We start from the raw sequence: 19069 nt of genomic DNA on the forward strand, positions 1-19069 counted from the left end.
AATTAATGGACATTATTAATGTAGGTCTATTACTTCCAGTGGGTCTACTCTTGAGCAGAGCTTAGTTGGTGAAAACTCTTTCTTTCTTTCAAAAACCAGAATTAGATAATAAGTGTTGAGGGTGTGTTGATTTGGCACTTAAAACAGCCACGAGACTTCAATAGGGCCATCCCACCACGGTTGTCTTCCCTATTTATGACTTTCCAGAGCTGCCTTCCATAACCTGTTGCTCTCCAGATGTTGGTGGACACCAGCTTCAACCAGCCCTGGCCAGCATCTGGAGGGCCAAAGGTTGGGGAAGGGTGCTCTAGAGCTCAAAGGCAGAGGGCACATAGCAGCACCCATAGAAGTGAAGAATGAGGAAATAGGAGAGAAGGGTGGGGTGGGGTGGAGATTCACTTGGGACAATGCCATCATCCAAGAGGCTGAGTTCTATAGCTCCTCTCTGTAAAGTTTGAAATAAAAAAGGACAGTGAGAAACCTTTCCTTGTCTTTATACTTTCCTGGGCACCTAGCCGGGGGCCGCTGACAGCATCCTGACAGGTGGGGGGATATACAGGAATAGGAAGTTAGACTTGTTCAAATAATAATAATAATAATAATAATAATAATAATAATAATAATATCTTTATTGTCATTGCCCCCTTCGGGGACAACGAAATTACTTGACTGCTCCATAAAAACACTAATTAATCAATACAGTATAATACAGCAAGGGAGATTAGATGACTTTCAAAGTCCGGGCTTCCCATTCAGGGCCGAGATCGCTCTGGAGAAGAAGCTGTTCTTAAGACGGCTCGTTCTTGTCTTCATCGTCCTGTATCTCCGTCCCGACGGCAAGAGCTCGAAGAGACAGTGACCAGGATGCGATGGATCTTTTACTATGTCCAGTGCCTTCCTATGGCACCTTGTGGCATAAATCTGCTCTAAGGTAGAGAGTGGGCAGCCAACAATGCTCTCTGCTGCCTTAACAACCCTGCACAACCCCATCCTGTCCTGGGTAGTACAGCTTCCGTACCACACACATAAGCCATAAGTGAGCACGCTCTCAATGGCACAGTGATAGAAGGCAAGCAGCAGTTTCTGCGGAAGATGGTTTTTCCTTAGTATTCTCAAAAAGTACAGTCTCTGCTGTAAGACAGGGAAAGGGAAGCAAGAAAGTTTTAAGCCCTCATGATAAGTTACAGCTTCCACTACTGTCAAAGCAGACTAATGACTCCTTCAGTAGGCAAAACATAGATCTAACTACAGTGGACGCTCGGGTTGCGAACATGATCCATGTGGGAAGCACGTTCGCAACCTGCAGTGTCCAGAATCCACAGTGCTGCGTCTGCACACGTGTGGGACACGATTCGGCGCTCATGTGCAAAGCACGATTTAGCGCTTCTGCGCATGTGCAAGCTCAAAAAACCTGGAAGTAACCTGTTCCGGTACTTCCAGGTTCGGCGCGGTGCGCAACCCGAAGCATCTGTAACCCAAGGTATGACTGTATATGCATCATGGCACCCCTCTAAAAACCCCTTTGTTGCACTGATATACCCTCAGAAATACCACAATACACTAACCCACAGACTGGCATAGCTGTTTCCTTCTCACCCACCCCCTTTCCCTACATTTGTTCATTCTGGTCCTTGTGGGTTTGCGAGGGGTGATGGATTGTCACTGAAGCAGATTTATCTCTGCATTGTTGACAGCTGGGAGGATAAGGACCCTGACACCAATTTTCAGCTTTTCATTTCCCCTGCCTTCCCAGGCATTTGCCACAGAAGAAAAATAGCATCAGCTAAGATGGATTTTTAACTTCTCCTTTGTTAAATCACTCTGCTCAGGAGGATGAGGATCTCGCTGCAGCAGACTACTTCTTGTCAAGATTAATTCTTGTATAAGTCCAAGGCTGGACTAAAAATGAAGAGTCCCTGCATCTATACAATCATCCTTCTTTGTGGCTCAAAGCAGGAGTCTTACTCCAGTAATGTAGCTGAGAGGCTATGAAAGATGGACTTTACATCAACTGGAGATGTTTGTCAGGGTCAGTTTCAGAGGAACTTCGCGTCTGACTGGGTTATTGGTGAAGCAATATGTGGATCACTGGCAGAAGAATTTCATCCCCCTTGCCAAGTAGAAATATTAGAAGTATTATGTACTACCAGGGAGTGCCTGGATCTGCCTGGGAATTCAAAGAAACAACATCAAAATAAATATTATTTTTAAATGGATGTACACACACATCTGTGCACACACACACACCAACCCAGAACTCTGTCATGAACTGGGGAGCACCTACTTTGGTCCTGGTGGGGAGAGGAGACATATTTAATTAGAGTTAATTTGTTCTACCATCTTTTTTCAAAATTGCACATGGCACCCAAACATAGACAAAGATCTTCACCTTAGGAACCCTTGTACCAACTTTGGTGTCAATTTGGTCCCACCAAATTGGATAACAATATCTTCAGAGCAATCCAGATTGGTGCAGGTTGGGCCCATTATTCTAAAAAATAGGCAAAATGATGGTAAAGTCACATTATGGTCTGCTATCTTGATTCAAAATGGTGCTTGGTGTCCAAATATTAATGAAGACTGCCGCTCCCACCTTGGGAACCGCTGTGCCAAGTGTGGCAACAATACTGTGAACAGCAACCAAACCTGTGCCAAAAAATGGATGAAGCAATACCAAAGTGATGTTTCAGTCCACCATCTTGATTCAAAATGGCTCTTGGCATCCAAAAGTCAATGAAGTCCACTGCCACCACCTTCAGAACCCTCATGCCGAGTTTGCAATCAGGCAAAAGTCATGGGAGATGGTATCTCATCATCAACAAAAACTGCCATCCTCCTCAAGAATCCTTGTGCTAAGTTTGGTGATGATATCTTGAGAGGCATCCAAGCACATAGAGAACCAACAGACGAAGTCCTTACCAAAATACATAACAGGGAACCTGTATTCATGGGTAAATCTGTCCATTTTGGTTGTCCTCATTTTCTCATGTTTCTAATCTTAAATTCACTTCTCCACATTTCCACATCAGTCTGCTGTATTGAGCATGGCATGGACACAAGCCAATCAGTGCTGTCTACAGATCGTTTTTTTAAAAGAACACACCCAAAAGGAGAGATGTTTCTGCAGTGTATACACTGTACCATTCTCATTGCATCCCACCACTGCTCCACACCTAACAACAACAACAAGAACAACAAGAACAATTTATTATTTCTATCCTGCCCATCTGGCTGGGTTTCCATAATTCATTCCTTTTCACAGTGACTCCTTTCTATGGTTTTCCTGCAGAGAAGGGACCAGCCTTTTCATCTACATCTTGCAATAAATAGATAGATAGATTAGATAAATAAAAAAGTACCCACAGAGTCAATTAGTTCACAAAGTAGGACATTGAGTAATGCCACCCATGACACTTCTTAACTGAATGAAATGAATTATCTTTCCTAAAAAGAAAATCAATTGGTATTTTCTGTTGGGGTGGAAATACTGCATTTTGTGTGTGTGTAAATCTCTTCTTTTGGGGACTTTTCATCAAACTTTGCCATGTGCCGGGTTGATATGCCTTCCACCTTCTTTTGATATTGCATGAATCGCAAGGGAGTGATGAACTCCAGATAAAGAACAGGACTGTGGGGCTAAAAATGACTCACGGAGGGATCCATCTTAGTCAAAACATGACAGCCCCAGCGTACATCCGAACACAATGTTCTCTGCCGAGTTATTTTCTTGCTCCATGGACGCTTCCAAAGATATCCCTGGTCCCGTAAGAAGCAGACGTAGGTATACAGGATGTCCCCTTTTAATGGATGAATTTTTTTTTTTTGGCCAAAATTCCTTCTCAGTTGCAAAAAGTTGTCAGTGGCTCTGACTATAGTTAGCATCACAAACTGTATTTGAGAAGTGCCCTTTTTACATAGAACATCACTGTGTAAAATGAAGAATAAAAGCATGTTCCCTTTTTAATGAAAGTTGTTGATTATTAAAAGTGATGGAGGCATTTCTCTGTTTTTAAATCCACAATGATTGCCTTTTGGGTGGCTATTGCAGACATTCCTTGTTTTTAATTATTTTTACAGTGGTACCTCGGGTTAAGTACTTAATTCGTTCCGGAGGTCCGTTCTTAACTTGAAACTGTTCATTAGCTGAAGCACCACTTTAGCTAATGGGCCCTCCTGCTGCCGCCACACCGCTACCACATGATTTCTGTTCTCATCCTGAAGCAAAGTTCTTAACCTGAAGCACTATTTCTGGGTTAGCGGAGTCTGTAACCTGAAGCGTATGTAACCTGAAGCGTATGTTACCTGAGGTACCACTGTATAGATGGAATTGGTTTGTTTGTTTGTTTGTTTATTTGTACATATATGGAATTGTGTGTATTGTTGATGTTTTCATGGTTATTTATTCTGTGCAATTTTAGACACCACATGATTGTAAAAAACAAACAAACCTATAAGTGGCTTAAAAAAATGAAACAATAAAATGACCAACAACGATAATATGTCTTTCAAAAAATTAAAATAAGAATAGGCTAAGAACAGATTTAAAATTGCATCAATTTTCTAAAACATCTGGGTAGGCTTGCCTAAACAAAAAATGGTTTTAGAAGGTGCTGAAAAGAAAAAGAGAAGAAGAGTTTGGATTTGATATCCCGCTTTATCACTACCTGAAGGAGTCTCAAAGCGGCTAACATTCTCCTTTCCCTTCCTCCCCCACAACAAACACTCTGTGAGGTGAATGGGGCTGAGAGACTTCAGAGAAGTGTGACTGGCCCAAGGTCACCCAGCAGCTGCATGTGGAGGAGCGGGGACGTGAACCCGGTTCCCCAGATTACGAGACTACCGCTCTTAACCACTACACCACACTGGCTCTCCAATGTGAAGAGTACCTTGAAGGTGCCTGCTTGATATCATAAGGCAGGGAGTTCCAAAGTGTAGCTGCTGCCACAGTAAACGATCGGGTTCTTACAAATGCGGAAAGGGTATTATGCAGTGCCAGTTTTGCTTTGAGGTATTCAATGGGGAATGATTCAGAGATGGAATCAAATAAATACATGCTAGCATCTCACATGCTAAAACCAAATTTAAACAAGGCAAAAATGGGAGCGGTGATTTACAAGGGACCAAGAAACGGGGACTGTCCTTCATAATGTACAACATTTGAAACCTAAAGTGTACAGCTACAGAAACCCAGTCAAGGGGTTCAGCAAAGGTAGCAAATGCCAGCTGATTATGCCAGACCCTACCTCTGTCCACTACTAGTTCATGACAGGTTTTGCCCTTTTCCCAACCTTCTGTGACAGGTGGGCCTTAGTGATTTCCAGCCCTTTCAAGCTGGGCATAAAAGGTCTGAGAGCCCTTGATCTACAGCCGGAACAACCTTTCTCTGTAAGCAGGGGGTGGTGATAATTTAAAATTTGTAATGTAAAATTTATTAAAAATATATACAGTGGTACCTCGGGTTACATACGCTTCAAGTTACACACTCCGCTAACCCAGAAATAGTGCTTCAGGTTAAGAACTTTGCTTCAGGATAAGAACAGAAATCGGGCTCTGGCGGAGTAGCAGCAGCAGGAGGAGGAGGCCCCATTAGCTAAAGTGGTGCTTCAGGTTAAGAACAGTTTCAGGTTAAGAACAGACCTCCGGAACGAATTAAGTACTTAACCTGAGGTACCACTGTATATATTTAAAATTGATAAAGAAAAAGAAAACAATAACCATAGCAAATATCAATAGTGTTTGCGGGATCAATTTCTAATCTGGACATGAGATGAATGAGTGAACATTGGCAATTTCCACGCTTGTTTCTGTTTTCATCAGAAGTTCTCCTGCATCCCTCCTCAAGACAAATTCCCTTAAACTTCTTCTGAGAAAAGAGACTCTCTCATTATTCTTTGGAAACTCTACAGAGTGGGAACCATCCTCCTTCGGAAAGAAGAGATTGGTTCACTCCTAAGGATGCAATCTAATTTGAGGCTAACATATTACTACTGGACACTGTATGGCTTCTGAGGGATTGTGTCCTGTTAGGCGCAGGCCTGATCTGAAGCTTGAATGCATCAACTGGCTTCCTGCTGTGACCACAAAAAGAATCATTTCCCACAAGCTGTTGTGTTTTGCAACCGGCAAGCCACCTTGCAAAGTCCTTGCAGGCAGGACGTAAGGTCTGGGTGGCTCACTGGTTTGATCCGGTCTAGAAAACCCAGAGCCTTAAAAATAACTGTTTATGTTACTGTTTCCTTGTCAACCTGGAATTTCCTGGACTGTTTAGATTTTTTTTAAAAAAAGATTTACACGGACGGCAGATTAGTTTGAAATTGTACTACAAAAGGCATATCAGAGAACAATGAGAATGGAGTGCGAAAAGAAAGCCTTTGATCTTCACTCAGACGTACACATGTTTGCATGAAAACTACCAAGTGACACTTGTTTTCTTCTGGAACAGACAGGCAGGCTGCAGGGAAATGACACTGGCTTGTTTATAAACGACTGGGAGATTCCTGTTACCCTCCCTGAGCTACAATTTTCAGTATTTCCTGGGAAGAGAAATTGACTGTTAAATAACTCTGAGGAAAGCTTCCCCTCAGTATAAGACAGTTTCCTACAATGCCTATACAGTGGTACCTCGGGTTACATACGCTTCAGGTTACATACGCTTCAGGTTACAGACTCCGCTAACCCAGAAATAGTGCTTCAGGTTAAGAACTTTGCTTCAGGATGAGAACAGAAATTGTGCTCCGGCGGCACAGCAGCAGCAGGAGGCCCCATTAGCTAAAGTGGTGCTTCAGGTTAAGAACAGTTTCAGGTTAAGTACGGACCTCCGGAACGAATTAAGTACTTAACCCGAGGTACCACTGTAGGTGTATGTGTGTAACACACTTACCAAACATTCTTAAGTTTGTTTTGTTTTAAGAAAGCCCTTACGAAACATCTTTCTTCAGAACAGTTCAGGACCTTGCAGAAGAAATGAATACAGTATGCAGGATGGAAAACGAGCGAGGTCCCAACCAAAAAAGAGTGGCAACCTAAGCTGACAGAATATGTGCAACTTGCAGACTTAACATATAGAAGAAGAGAACAAGAACATACGTTTAAAGAAGATTGGAAAACACTTATTGAATATATGGAAAATAATCGTGTTCAGCTGAAAACGCTGGCAGCATTGAGATAAAGTCAACAGTATAAATAAGTTTTGATGGATCCAATAATGGAAAACTGATTGGTATGGTTTTTGTAAAATATGCAGGGATATAAGATATGTCAAATGAACCATGGAAAGAGAAGAAGGGAAGTCATTGATATCTTAAGGATGTAAAATGAGTATCTGAAATTGTAAAACAGAAATTTTAATTATTATTTTTTATATAAAAAAAAACACACACCAAGAAAGAATATAGTGCGCAGGATGTAGGGAGCTAGCAGCTGGTTATCTCCCGCTTGGACTACTGCAATGCACTGTATGTGGGGCTACCTTTGAAGGTGATGCAGAAACTGCAACTAATCCAGAATGTGGCAGCTAGACTGGCGACTGGGAGCGGCTGCTGGGACCATATAACACCAGTCCTAAAGGATCTATACTGGCTCCCAGTGCGCTTATTTGTTGCTGGGAAAGGCAGTAGCTGAGTCGTAGGGTATCTGTAGATGGTCCCAGTTCAGTTTGCAGTATCTCCATGCAGCTCTGGGGGAAATATTGGGGAGCTGCTGTCAGTCAGTGCAGGAAATGCTGAGCTAGAGGGGGCAGTGATTTGACTTGGAATATACCAGAGGTGTCTGGCAAAAGGCCGCAGCTCAGAGGCAGATCACCTGCTTTGTATGCAGAAGGTGCCAGCTTCAATCCCTGGCATCGTCAGATAGATCTGAAACTCTAGACAGCCTCTGGCAGTCAGTGTGGGAAATACTGTACTAGATAGGCCAGTGGTTTAGTGGCGGGATGCCTGCTTGGCATGCAGAAGGAAGAGTGCTATTATGCTCAGACACTGCTTGCGGGATTCCAAAAAGGCATCTCTTCCGAGTTTTGAAATGAAAGCAGACAATGAGGAACTCCCTAGCAAGGAGGTAGTTTGTGGTTGCAATGATTATTTACACTTCCTTATTAACCATCAGGATTATTCACTCCAGAACTTCCATTATTCATATGTAAGAGAATTTAGCACAGAGGTAAATTTTGCTTAGCCGATTTTCAGAGCTCTGTTGTATTGCCATCATTTCAATGGTGTAGGACAGCCTTTGCCAACTTTTTTGGAATATAGCTGTCGTTGGCACCAGCCAACACTATTGAAACTGAAGTGCTGGGGTTTGTCCTCCCCCCTTTCCAGCAGGGCTGCCATATATCCAGATTTCCCCTGGATTTCAAAGAAAGGTGGCACTTTGTCCTGGATCTTAGGCAAGTTAATTTTGGCTTCTTTGGTTTAAAAAATGCTCAGTAATAATGGCGTTTTTGTGTGTGTGTGTGGGGGGGGAAGCTCAAAAACTTTTGGGGTGTCTTGGTTTTTACTTTCCATCTCAGCTGTGACATTTCTAAGCCACTCTTAGAATGGGGGTGAAAATGCTTTAAAAAACAAATAAAGGCTCAACGGCACAAGGACTTCCCAACTGCTCCTGAGAAGGCCATGGCCAGGGACCAGAAAACATCAGCTGCCTGTGGTCAAAACAGGACAGTTGAGATGGATGGGATTCCTGCTGCAGAACTGTCCAGGACTGGGGCTCAGTGCTAGAGCATCTGCTTTGCATGCAGAAGGTCCAAGGTTCAGCCCTCGGCATCTTCAGGTAGGGCTGTAGACCTTCCTTGCCAGAAACCCTGGAGAACATAAGAACCCTGCTGGCAGGGATGTCCATGAGGCAAGGTGAGGCTACTGTCTCAGGTGACAGGATCCACAGGGCAGTAGGTCCCAATGTAGATCTTTATTCGGGGCCGGCCCTCCCATGAGGCAAGGTGAGGCAACTGCCTCAGGTGGTAGGATCCACAGGGGCAGCAGATGCTGATGCCAATCTTTCTCTCCCCGCCCCCTTGTATCTGATGTAGATCTTCCCTCACCCCTTCTTCACCAGTTGTGAGGGTGGTGCCATTTGGAGGCCTGCTTCAGGTGCCTAAATGTCTTGGGCTGGCCCTGTTTGATCTGCCGGTGGCCGATCCAGTCCAGCATTCTGTACAGTGGTACCTCGGGTTAAGTACTTAATTCGTTCCGGAGGTCCGTTCTTAACCTGAAACTGTTCTTAACCTGAAGCACCACTTTACCTAATGGGGCCTCCTGCTGCCGCCACGCCGCCGGAGCATGATTTCTGTTCTCATCCTGAAGCAAAGTTCTTAACCTGAGGTACTATTTCTGGGTTAGTGGAGTCTGTAACCTGAAGTGTATGTAACCTGAAGCGTATGTAACCTGAAGCGTATGTAACCCAAGGTACCACTGTACTCATCTTGGCCGAGCAGATGCCCCAATGAGAAGCCCACAAGCCCAACATCACTCCCACCCCCTGCTGTGGTTTCCGACTGGGATTCAGAAGCAACTGGCAGAGCTGCTGGCAGACAGTGTAGACAATATTGAGCTGTATGGATCAAGGCTGCTTCTTATAAAGGAGATTTGTTGCAGGTAGTTCTCCTGAATCAGGCAGGTGATTCTCTCCCTTGGCTGATGCTTCATGTCTGAACTGCCAAACTTTATGTTGTAATCTAATCTAGCTGGAGACTTGATCAACAGGAGTTATGAGAAGCGGTCACGTGCATCCTGCAATATCCTTCTGGAGAAGCTGCCTTAGGCAAACAGGAGAACACAAACACTTTTACGGGGCACAGAAAAGAAAGAAAAGAAAAGGCCTGTGGTCTCAGCTGCCTTTCTTCAGCAGGTGCAGAAATATTCCCTATTTGTGCACTGCTGTCGTCCGATTGCATTTCCAACCAGGCATAAATGGTGTCTCTTTCCTGTTTGGATTGTTCCAGAAGCACACACTGTACATTGTCAGGACTGATGGGCAGCACAAACCAGCGAGCCGTGTGCAGAAGCCATCACTTTGGGAATCAATGGTGTGTAAGTAACTGCAGCTGGTGATGACACAAGATCAACAGAATGGGCCTTCCAGGGCAGAGACTAGATTGGCTTGGCTTGTGTCCAGGACAACCTTAACCCTGCACATGCACCATCAGGGCTGTGTGCAAGGACCAGGATGGAATGTGACTCTGTGTGTATACCTGCCAGTGCAGAAAACAAACCCCAAAGGTACTGGGTGCAGAATCAGCATCCTGGGCATCTCTGCTCTCATTTATTGTAAAATAAGTTTCTAGTCCTTATTAAGATATGCTTGGAAGTGGGGAGTGAGGGGAGAATTTCAATTCAGTGTGTGTTTAAAGACGAACCTATCACACTTTTGGAAATGATATGCAAACTGAAAACATGGCTATCCTTCGAAAATATTTTCTCTGAAATTTGCAGTGCACTTTTCCACCCAAGTAAACGCATAGATTAAGCTAAAGGGCAGCTGGTTTGCAACCAGTGCTTTGGGTCTTTCCTGCACCTTAATCCAAACGTGTGTTGATTTTGGCTGTATTCTGAAACAACAACAACAACAACAACAACAACAACAACAACAACAACAATTATTATTATACCTCCCCCATCAGGATGGTTTCCGGCAAAATATAAAAACATAATAAAATATCAAACATTAAAAACTTCCCTATACTGTTAGGAGTCCAGGTTCCCGGCTTGATAACACATTAAGCGTAAGTAATTAAAAAGAAGGATTTATTGTGAAAAACAAGCAATAATCTTGGACAGCTCTAGCAAGCCTCCGACCCCCATCACTCAGTTGACCCTTCTGAGAAGTTCTTCCTGTGTCAACAGAAGAGATTGAACCATCAACCTTTACGTTTCTTATTTTGCTTCCTGTCTAGCAGCCTTCCTATATGCTTACGGATCAGACTTATTTGGTCAGCTGCAGCCCCTTCCTGTTCTGAAAAGCTGTCTCTGTGGTTTTCCGCACCTGTTTGGGCTTCCGGGGAGCTTTGGCTGTGTTCTCCATCCCTCCCTTATCAGCCGGCTGTCCAAGGTTAGGGGGAATCAACCCTGGCATCTGTGGGCTCTCCTGTGCCGGCGTGAAAGCCCAGCCTCCCTGTTCCTGACTGCATTCGGCAGCCGACTGCAAGATTACACTTTGAGCTGGTGTGTTCATGACATATACAGGACAGCCTTCAGACGTCTTCTAAAAATGGTGTAGTTCTTTATCTCCTTGACATCTGAAGGGAGGGCGTTCCAAAGGGAGGGTGCTACCACTAAGAAGACCCTCTGCCTGGTTCCCTGTAATTTCACTTCTCTCAGTGAGCGAACAGCAAAAGACCCTCAATGGGGAACCTCAGTGTCTGGGCTAAGCGATGGGGTTGGAGATGTTCCTTCAGGCGTAGGCCATTCAAGGCTTTAAAGGTCAGTACCAACACTTTGAATTGTGCTCGGAAACACACTGGGAGCCAATGTAGGTCTTATATGGTCTCGGCGGCCACTCCCAGTCACCCGTCTAGCTGCCACATTCTGGATTAGTTGTGGTTTCCAAGCCACCTTCAAAGGTACCCCCATATAGAGTGCATTGCAGTAGTCCAAGAGGGAGATAACCAGAGCATATACCACTCTGGTGAGACAGTATGCGGGCAGGAAGAGTCTCAGTTTGCATGTCAGATGGAGCTGGTAGACAGCTGCCCTGGACACAGGGCATTGAGAGTCAGCTCTCTGCTGTGCCTGTGTGTGCACCTAGAATCATAGAATCATAGAATCATAGAGTTGGAAGAGACCACAAGGGCCATCGAGTCCAACCCCCTGCCAAGCAGGAAACACCATCAGAGCACTCCTGACAGGTCAGAGCACTGACCTGTGTCACTTAATTTGATCCTTTACAGTGTCAAACACTCCCGTCCCAAATTCTTGTTTTAAATTTCTATGTACTGCATGAATGAACTTTATTACGGTCACAGACCAGGATTAAGAAAAGCATATAGATAAAATAGCAGCTGGGATTTTTGACCGATAATTGTGAGGGCAATGAGGACAAGGAAACAGGCATAAAACATCCAAATAAAATACAAGATTAAAACATCCGAATAAAATACAAGATTAAACACAGATAATGGATAGATAAAAAAACTAATAATTAAAACAGATAAGAGCTTAAAACCAACAAAGACATGCAGTTAAAGCAGCTGTAAGAGCATAAGAGCTAAAAGACTCGCAGATAGAGGACACTCACAACGTTAGAAACTGCTGTGCAAATATGGTTAAAACAGACAATTAAAACAATATACAACAATAAATTTAGAAACAATGTGCAACAATAAACTGTCTCAGAATCACCCATGGAATCACCCATGGAACCGTGTTTGGGGCTTTTCATGCCAGACTATTTTGGGTTGGGCAATGGTCTGCGCCTACAGATCTGTAGATAGAATCTGGCGACCATCCAGGTCATCTTCTGATCTTTGCCCAACAGCAAAAGGTCAAATTTTTGCTTTTGCGGGAGGTCGGCGAGCCTCACCAGTAGAGGATCCATGATTTTACTACGTGCCTCTTTATAAAAGGGACATCTAAAGAACAAGTGTTCTGGGCTTCCTATCTCTCCCAATGGACAGGTGCAAAGTCTCTGAGCGTACGGGACCCTTCTGAAGGCTCCATCCAGGACCGGCGAGGGAAGAGCCGAGCTTCTGGCGAGTGTAAAGGCCCTTCTTGCATCCCTAGATATGAGAAAGAAGAGATATGCTGCCGGTGCAGCTATATATCTCTCAATTTCTTCAATTCTATAGTTGGGGCACCTTGCACAGTCCTGCTGTCTCTCGGTGTCTAATATTCTTTACCTAACCGTAGCTTTTGCCTGGTCCAAACCCAGACTTAGAAGGGCTTGAGGGGCAAAACCCAATTTCCGGAGGGTGTTCAGGACTGCAGTCTGCCAGCCCGACTGGAATTGGTCACAGAGGATCAATGGGGCTATCCCTCGGGGGAGCAGGTTCACTGTCAGCCATTTGTGAATTGATGTTAGGCAGATGCTAGCCTCCACTCTCATCATCCCCGTTTCCAATCTAACCCATGCGTTTGAGACACATCTGGGGACTTGGAGGAGAGCTCTAAGAAGTCTGGATTGAACTCTCTCAAGGGCAGAGAAAGCAGAGGAAGGCGGACCCAAAAAGGAACCATACAGGAGTTGTGCCAAAGTTTTGGCCTTGTATAATTTTAGAGCTGCGGGGGCAAAGAAGCCCCCTTGTGCTCTGAAGAACTTAAGAATACAATTTGCGGTTTTTCCCCACTGAACTCCTGATGGAGTTTATGTGTAATTTGTTGGTTCCTGAGGCCTGTACCACCATTCCTAGATACTTGTAGTTTGTGACTTGTTCTAATTCATGGCCTTGGAGTTCCCAGCTTCTAAGCTTTGGTTTTTCCCCAAAAGCTAGTATCTTGGTCTTTTGATAGTTGATTTTGAGACGTTCAGATTCGCATGTGCTGCATGTATAAGTTCAAAAAATAAAGAGCAAAAAAGCAAAAAAGAGAGAGCTAAGTGTGCATAAAAATGCACATATTCATGAAAGTGATACATAAAAATGCATTCCATCAGGGAAATATGCTTTGCAAAAATGTGTGCATCGGGCAAAAATGCATACAAATTGTGTATTAGGAGAAAATAAAATGTGCACTAAAATACAGAAAATATTTCACAAGAAATGAAGATTGGAAAAATGAGAAACTAAGAGAATTGTACATGGACAGATTTATTTTCACTGTTGTTATTTTTATTAATGATAATATTTATTACTTATATCCTGCCCATCTGGCTGGTTCCCCTAGCCACTCTGGGTGGCTTCCAACAGGAGATTAAAATGGGATACAAGGAATTATGAGTCAACTGTGTTAGGAATAATGTTGTCTCACAGTTGGCATTGGTTGCCCATGAATGTGACAATGCCCAGAACAAACCCAGGGGAATGGGAAGAGGCTTGAGGGAGGCACACTGTTTCTCTTGCTCGTTTCCTGACCCCGACAAGAAACAGCCTGCAGAGCAATTTGCAGAGGAGGGTCATGCAATGGCATACATTTTCTGCAAAACTTTTATGTGTTCTTCTTTTGTTGTAGTTAAACAAAATCTCCATGTTTCAAAGCAACCCTCCCTGCTCATACGGGTAAATCAGCTAACACTGCAATCTTGCATGTTTAGACAGAGATCAAAACCAAGGGTGGACGCTTTGAAATGGATGTAGCCAGGATTTTTGTTAGGGGAGTAGGCCTTTTGTTAGGGGGGCAGAACCTCAGTCTGCTATGCATTTTTATTGATTTTGGGGGGCAGGTGCCATCATCATCATCATCATCATCATCATAATTTATTCCCCACCCATCTGGCTGGGCTTCCCCAGCCACTCTGGGTGGCTTCCAACAAAATATTAAAATACAGTAATGCATCAAACATTAAAAGCTTCCGTGATTACTTAGGTTCATTAACTTAAATAGATCTACTCTGCATAGAACTTAGTTGGATCATGCAATGTAATCAGGTCAATGGGCCTTACTCCCAGATACGTATGGATAGGAGGTCAGCTAGAGAGCCCTAGGAAGCCTCCTTTGAAGCCCTAGGCCCAGAGTTCTCCACCCCTGGTATATGTAATTAAATCTGCCTTCTAGGCAAATATTTAATCTCATTCTCTCAATCCATAGAACACTGAGCTGAGGGTCATATTACCAAGACAAAACGTGAGCCCAAAGTCCAGCGGACACAAAGTTTTATAACTTCAGTGATGTTTGCATTAGGTAGGAGGTTTATTTGGCTACCCAGAAAAAAGGATGTATTATAAAAAAGCAAGCAAAGGTAGCAGGAATTTATTGTGTGCTGTTGGCGGGAGGAGGAAAAGGAAGTGAAGTCTTTGTGATGTACTCATAGCTGAAAGGAAAAGTGGGGCTTCATTAACTTAGGGCTCCCATACATCTGGATTGGCAGATATGGCCTGGCTTTCTTTTTCTGTCTTGCATATTCGCTGCATCATCTGGGCTTGCTGAGGCATGTGACCCATCCTGAACCTACTCCAGCTGAGGAATCACACACCTCCTCCCTGAGCTAGCAAGCCCCACCTGGACTGTGGGTTCTTGCTTGTCTTAGCCTCCTAGAGACCTAGAGAGCACCTCCCGCAACCCCGCAATCAGAATAATTCAACCAAAATAACCAAACCCAGTGAGGTCCATACCGTGAAGTGAATTGATGGGGGGGATTTCAACTCTCCTATCTAAACCACTGAGCTTCTTGGGCTTGCCGATCGGAAGGTCAGCGGTTTGAATCCCTGCGACGGGGTGAGCTCCCATTGCTCGGTCCCTGCTCCTGCTAACCTAGCAGTTCGAAAGCACGTCAAAGTGCAAGTAGATAAATAGGTACCACTCCAGCGGGAAGGTAAACGGTGTTTCCGTGCACTGCTCTGGTTTTGGTGTTCCACTGCGCCAGAAGCGGCTTAGTCATGCTGGCCACATGACCCGGAAAAACTGTCTGCAGACAAATGCCGGCTCCCTTGGCCTGTAAAGCGAGATGAGTGCCACAACCCCAGAGTCATCCGCGACTGGACTTAACTGTCAGGGGTCCTTTACCTTTTTTTATATATCTCCTGTGCCAGCTGCCAGCCGCACGCTGTGTTCATGCCACAAGCTAGGTTTGCCATATTTTGAAGAGCACAAAAAAGAGGACACATTTGCCATTTTTCCAATACTAAATTCAGCGTGCTCTTCCTCCTTCCCTCCCCACCTCATTCTGTTCTTCTTTATCCCCCCCAAAAGAAGTATTTTCCTTTTCTTTTCTTCAAAACCATTGTTTATGTCATTGGCTTTCCCCCAGTTTCTTGTGATGATGAAGCAACAATCACAGAACTCTTGCTGTCACCACCTTTCCTTTCCTTTGAAAAGCTTCTCGAGTTCTATTCCCGTTTGTTGTTGTTTTTCGGAGTGGTGGCCGATATGGCCTTGCAATAAATAAAACAAAATATTAGCTAGAAACACCTTGGCCATGGAAGAGAGGGGACTTGTGTTGCTCAGTTCTGGTGATGTTATGGGCACTGTGCAATAGGTGCTTCTTCTATTTGTACAGCCACTGTTTGTCCACACATAACTCACCACCGCATGAAAAGTTGCAGGAAATGAGCTGAAAGGCAGATTTAATTTCCCCAGTGACACAGATTAGCGTTTTGAGTAGAGGGGTGAATTATATTTCCCTACAAAAGCAGTGCTTGCTGAAGGTAGGGCATCTGGGTTTATAGCACAGTCAGCGCTCGCAAAGACTGATCGCTTAGATAAGCCCCAAGAGGCACAAGGCTACATCCTCCAGCAGTTTGTTTTGTGCCATCTGCATGCTCATTCATTAACACAGACTTGAATTTCCTGGTGGATTGTGCCATGGCCAGTGTCATTAATTTCAGTGGCTTTACTCTGAGTAAAACTAAGTTGAATGCCAACCTCTAATTTTGGGAGGGCAATTCGGGGCACCCTACCACCCTCGCCCTCCTGCTCCCCCCCTCCCCCCTACCTTTCAGCAGTCTTCCTCCTCCTTGGGAGTGTTGGGAGATGCGGCGGAGGCTGGTGCAAAACCCCACAAAACTTTTGCCAAAGTTTGGCACCAGTTTAGAGTGAATTGGAAAACGTTGGGTTTTTGATTACCCCATGACCCCCTGTTTTGAGTAGCTATTGCTCCGTTTGTGGGGTGTTGCAAAACTCAGGATTTTTGCTGCAAAACCCTGCAAAACTTTTGCCAAAGTTTGGCACCGGTTTGGAGTGAATCAGATAATGTTGGGTTTTTGGTTCCTCTTTGACTCCTGGGTTTGAGTGACTGTTCCTCCATTTGTTGGGACCACGTTGAGTTGGGGGGCACCAACTACGAACCTAGGTTTGCTGTATTAATTACTTAATTTGTGGGGCACTGCAAAACACGGGGTTTTTGCTGCAAAACGCTGCAAAATTTGGCACCTGTTTCGAGAGGATCCCAGATTTTGGGGTTCATAGTTAAAGAAGCCAAAAAGTGTGTCTACTGGGTAAAGAGTTCCTGGAACTAGCAGTGCAGAGGGACTCAGGTAGACGTGGAACCTGACCCTGCACCTGCATGTGGAGATGAAATTCCCATTCAACAAGAGGGCTTCCAGACAGGAACATAATGCAGCGTGGTGTAGTGATTAGATATCACCTTGCCCATACATGTCCACTCAAGTGCTTTGATCTGCAGAACTGGCACGACCAGCGATCTAACTGCAGCTCTTTAAGCCAGTTGAAGTTCCTCGACATTTTTCAAAGGCAGCCCCACATAGAGCACATTACAGTAAACCAAATGGGATGTAACTAAGGTGTGTATCTCATAGCCAAATCAGTCATCTCAAGATACAGGTGCTGTTGGTGCACTAACTGTGCAATTGCACTCCTGGCCACTGCAGAGACCTGGGCATCCAGGCACAGGGCTGAGTCCAGAAACACACCCAAACTGTCAACCTGTGTCTTCAAGGGGGAGTGTTACCCGCATCCAGCACAGGCTGAATCCCTATTCCCTGTTCTGCCTTCTGCCTGACCAAGAATACCCCTGTCTTGTCTGGATTAAGTTTCAGTTTGTTCACCCTCATCCCGTCCATTACTGATGACAGACACCAGTTTAGAAACCAGACAGCTTCCCTGGATTTAGTTGGAAAGCAGAAATAGAGCTGGGTGTCATCAACATATTGGTAACAGCAACACAAAACCCCAAAACTTGCTTATATGGAATTGTATTCCCCCCCCCTTTACAAATGGAATTGTTTTAGACTGCTTCTATTGCTGATGCTTTTAATGTGAAACTCAGTGATATTTTATGGGAAGTGATTCACAAACGGGATCCAGTAAACAAATGGGAGGGCACAGTGTTGGCTGCCGCTGGCCTAGAGCCTGGCTGCACTTGCAGTGTGGGGTGGGGGAAAAGAAAAGAGATCAGCACTCTGCACATGCTCGCGTTCCCTTGATTTATGGTTTCTATTTACAGCACTTAAAGAAAGAAAGGGCGTGGCCAAGGAGAAGGGGCGTGGTTAAACAGGAGTAGTGGCTTGCGGTGGGTGGGTCGGGATTCCAAGCCCAATTCCAGTTGCATAAGAGTTTCTCCCCCCCCTTTTTTAAAAAAAGCCTTGACATTTAACTCATTCATTGCTAACTAATTTCCCGGCAAGGCGCAACTTTTCCAGGACGGACGCCCATCTCTCCCAGTCCAGGGAGGGAAGGAAGGCGGGAGAGAGAGAGAGAGAGAGAGAGAGACACACACACACAGAGAGAGAGAGAGAGTCGGGGACAGGAGGAGGCTCCCGATTGCATCCTCTTCTTCCCGTTCCCCTGCTTGGGGCTGCGCTCCGGCGCTGGTAGAGCCGTCTCGGCCCGGCTCCTCCCCTGGAGTGTCAGAGGCGGCGGCGAACCGCTGGAGGGAGGGTGCAGCAGCCGGAGGAGGAAGCAGCTGCGTCGGCGAAGGCGGAGGCGATTTTCCCCCCCGGAGGAGCCGCGCGCTGGACGGCAGGTAAGGTTGGAGCGCCGCGCCGCGCGTCAGGAGTCTCTGTGCGTTTTCGGGGACGGAGAGGCAGGTACCGGAGGGGTTGGTGAATGGTGCAATTCCCCTCGCGGGAAGGGAAGAACCAGCTGGGGACAAAGACTTTTGGGGGATTTTTAAAAGCGGGGTGGGTGGAAGGGAGCTTGGAGTTGGAGTTCGCCGTCCGCAATTTGGGCGCTTGGGAAAGTAGAGGATGGGCGCCCCTGGAGCAGCGAAGAGGCGCATGTGGCCGTCGAGATGTTGTGGAACACAGGTGGATGCGCTCACCTTTCCTGTCCCTTTTCAACTTGCTGAGGAGGTTGACCGTGAGGAGAAAGAAAAACTCCTTATATGTTAGTCGCTCACCACGCTGCCAAAATCTCAACTTCCTGGGAGGTAGATTCTTTATCTCAGGGTTGTGGGTTCGAGCCCCAGGTTGGGCAAAGATTCCTGCATTGCAGAGGTTGGACTAAATGACCCTCGTGGTCCTTTCTAGACATGCAATTGTATGAGTCTAAGTCAGTCAGTCTACTGTTGCATCCCTACAGCGGGACTTAGTTGG

General features: G+C 45.2%; 1 protein-coding gene across 6 annotated transcripts in view; it reads left to right on the forward strand.

The window, feature by feature from the left end:
• The first annotated feature begins 18354 nt into the window (after window positions 1-18354).
• MCTP2 (multiple C2 and transmembrane domain containing 2) overlaps window positions 18355-19069 on the forward strand; it is a 120602-nt gene continuing 119887 nt past the window's right edge. Inside the window, exon 1 of one of the 6 annotated variants that reach the window (XM_080982120.1) lies at window positions 18355-18498. The gene's annotated coding sequence lies outside the window, so the exon portion shown is untranslated. The other 5 variants (XM_080982117.1, XM_080982119.1, XM_080982122.1 and 2 more) reach the window with 5 other exon arrangements.

Source organism: Podarcis pityusensis (assembly GCF_964106645.2).
Source record: "Podarcis pityusensis genome assembly, chromosome: 14".
NCBI lineage: Eukaryota > Metazoa > Chordata > Lepidosauria > Squamata > Lacertidae > Podarcis > Podarcis pityusensis.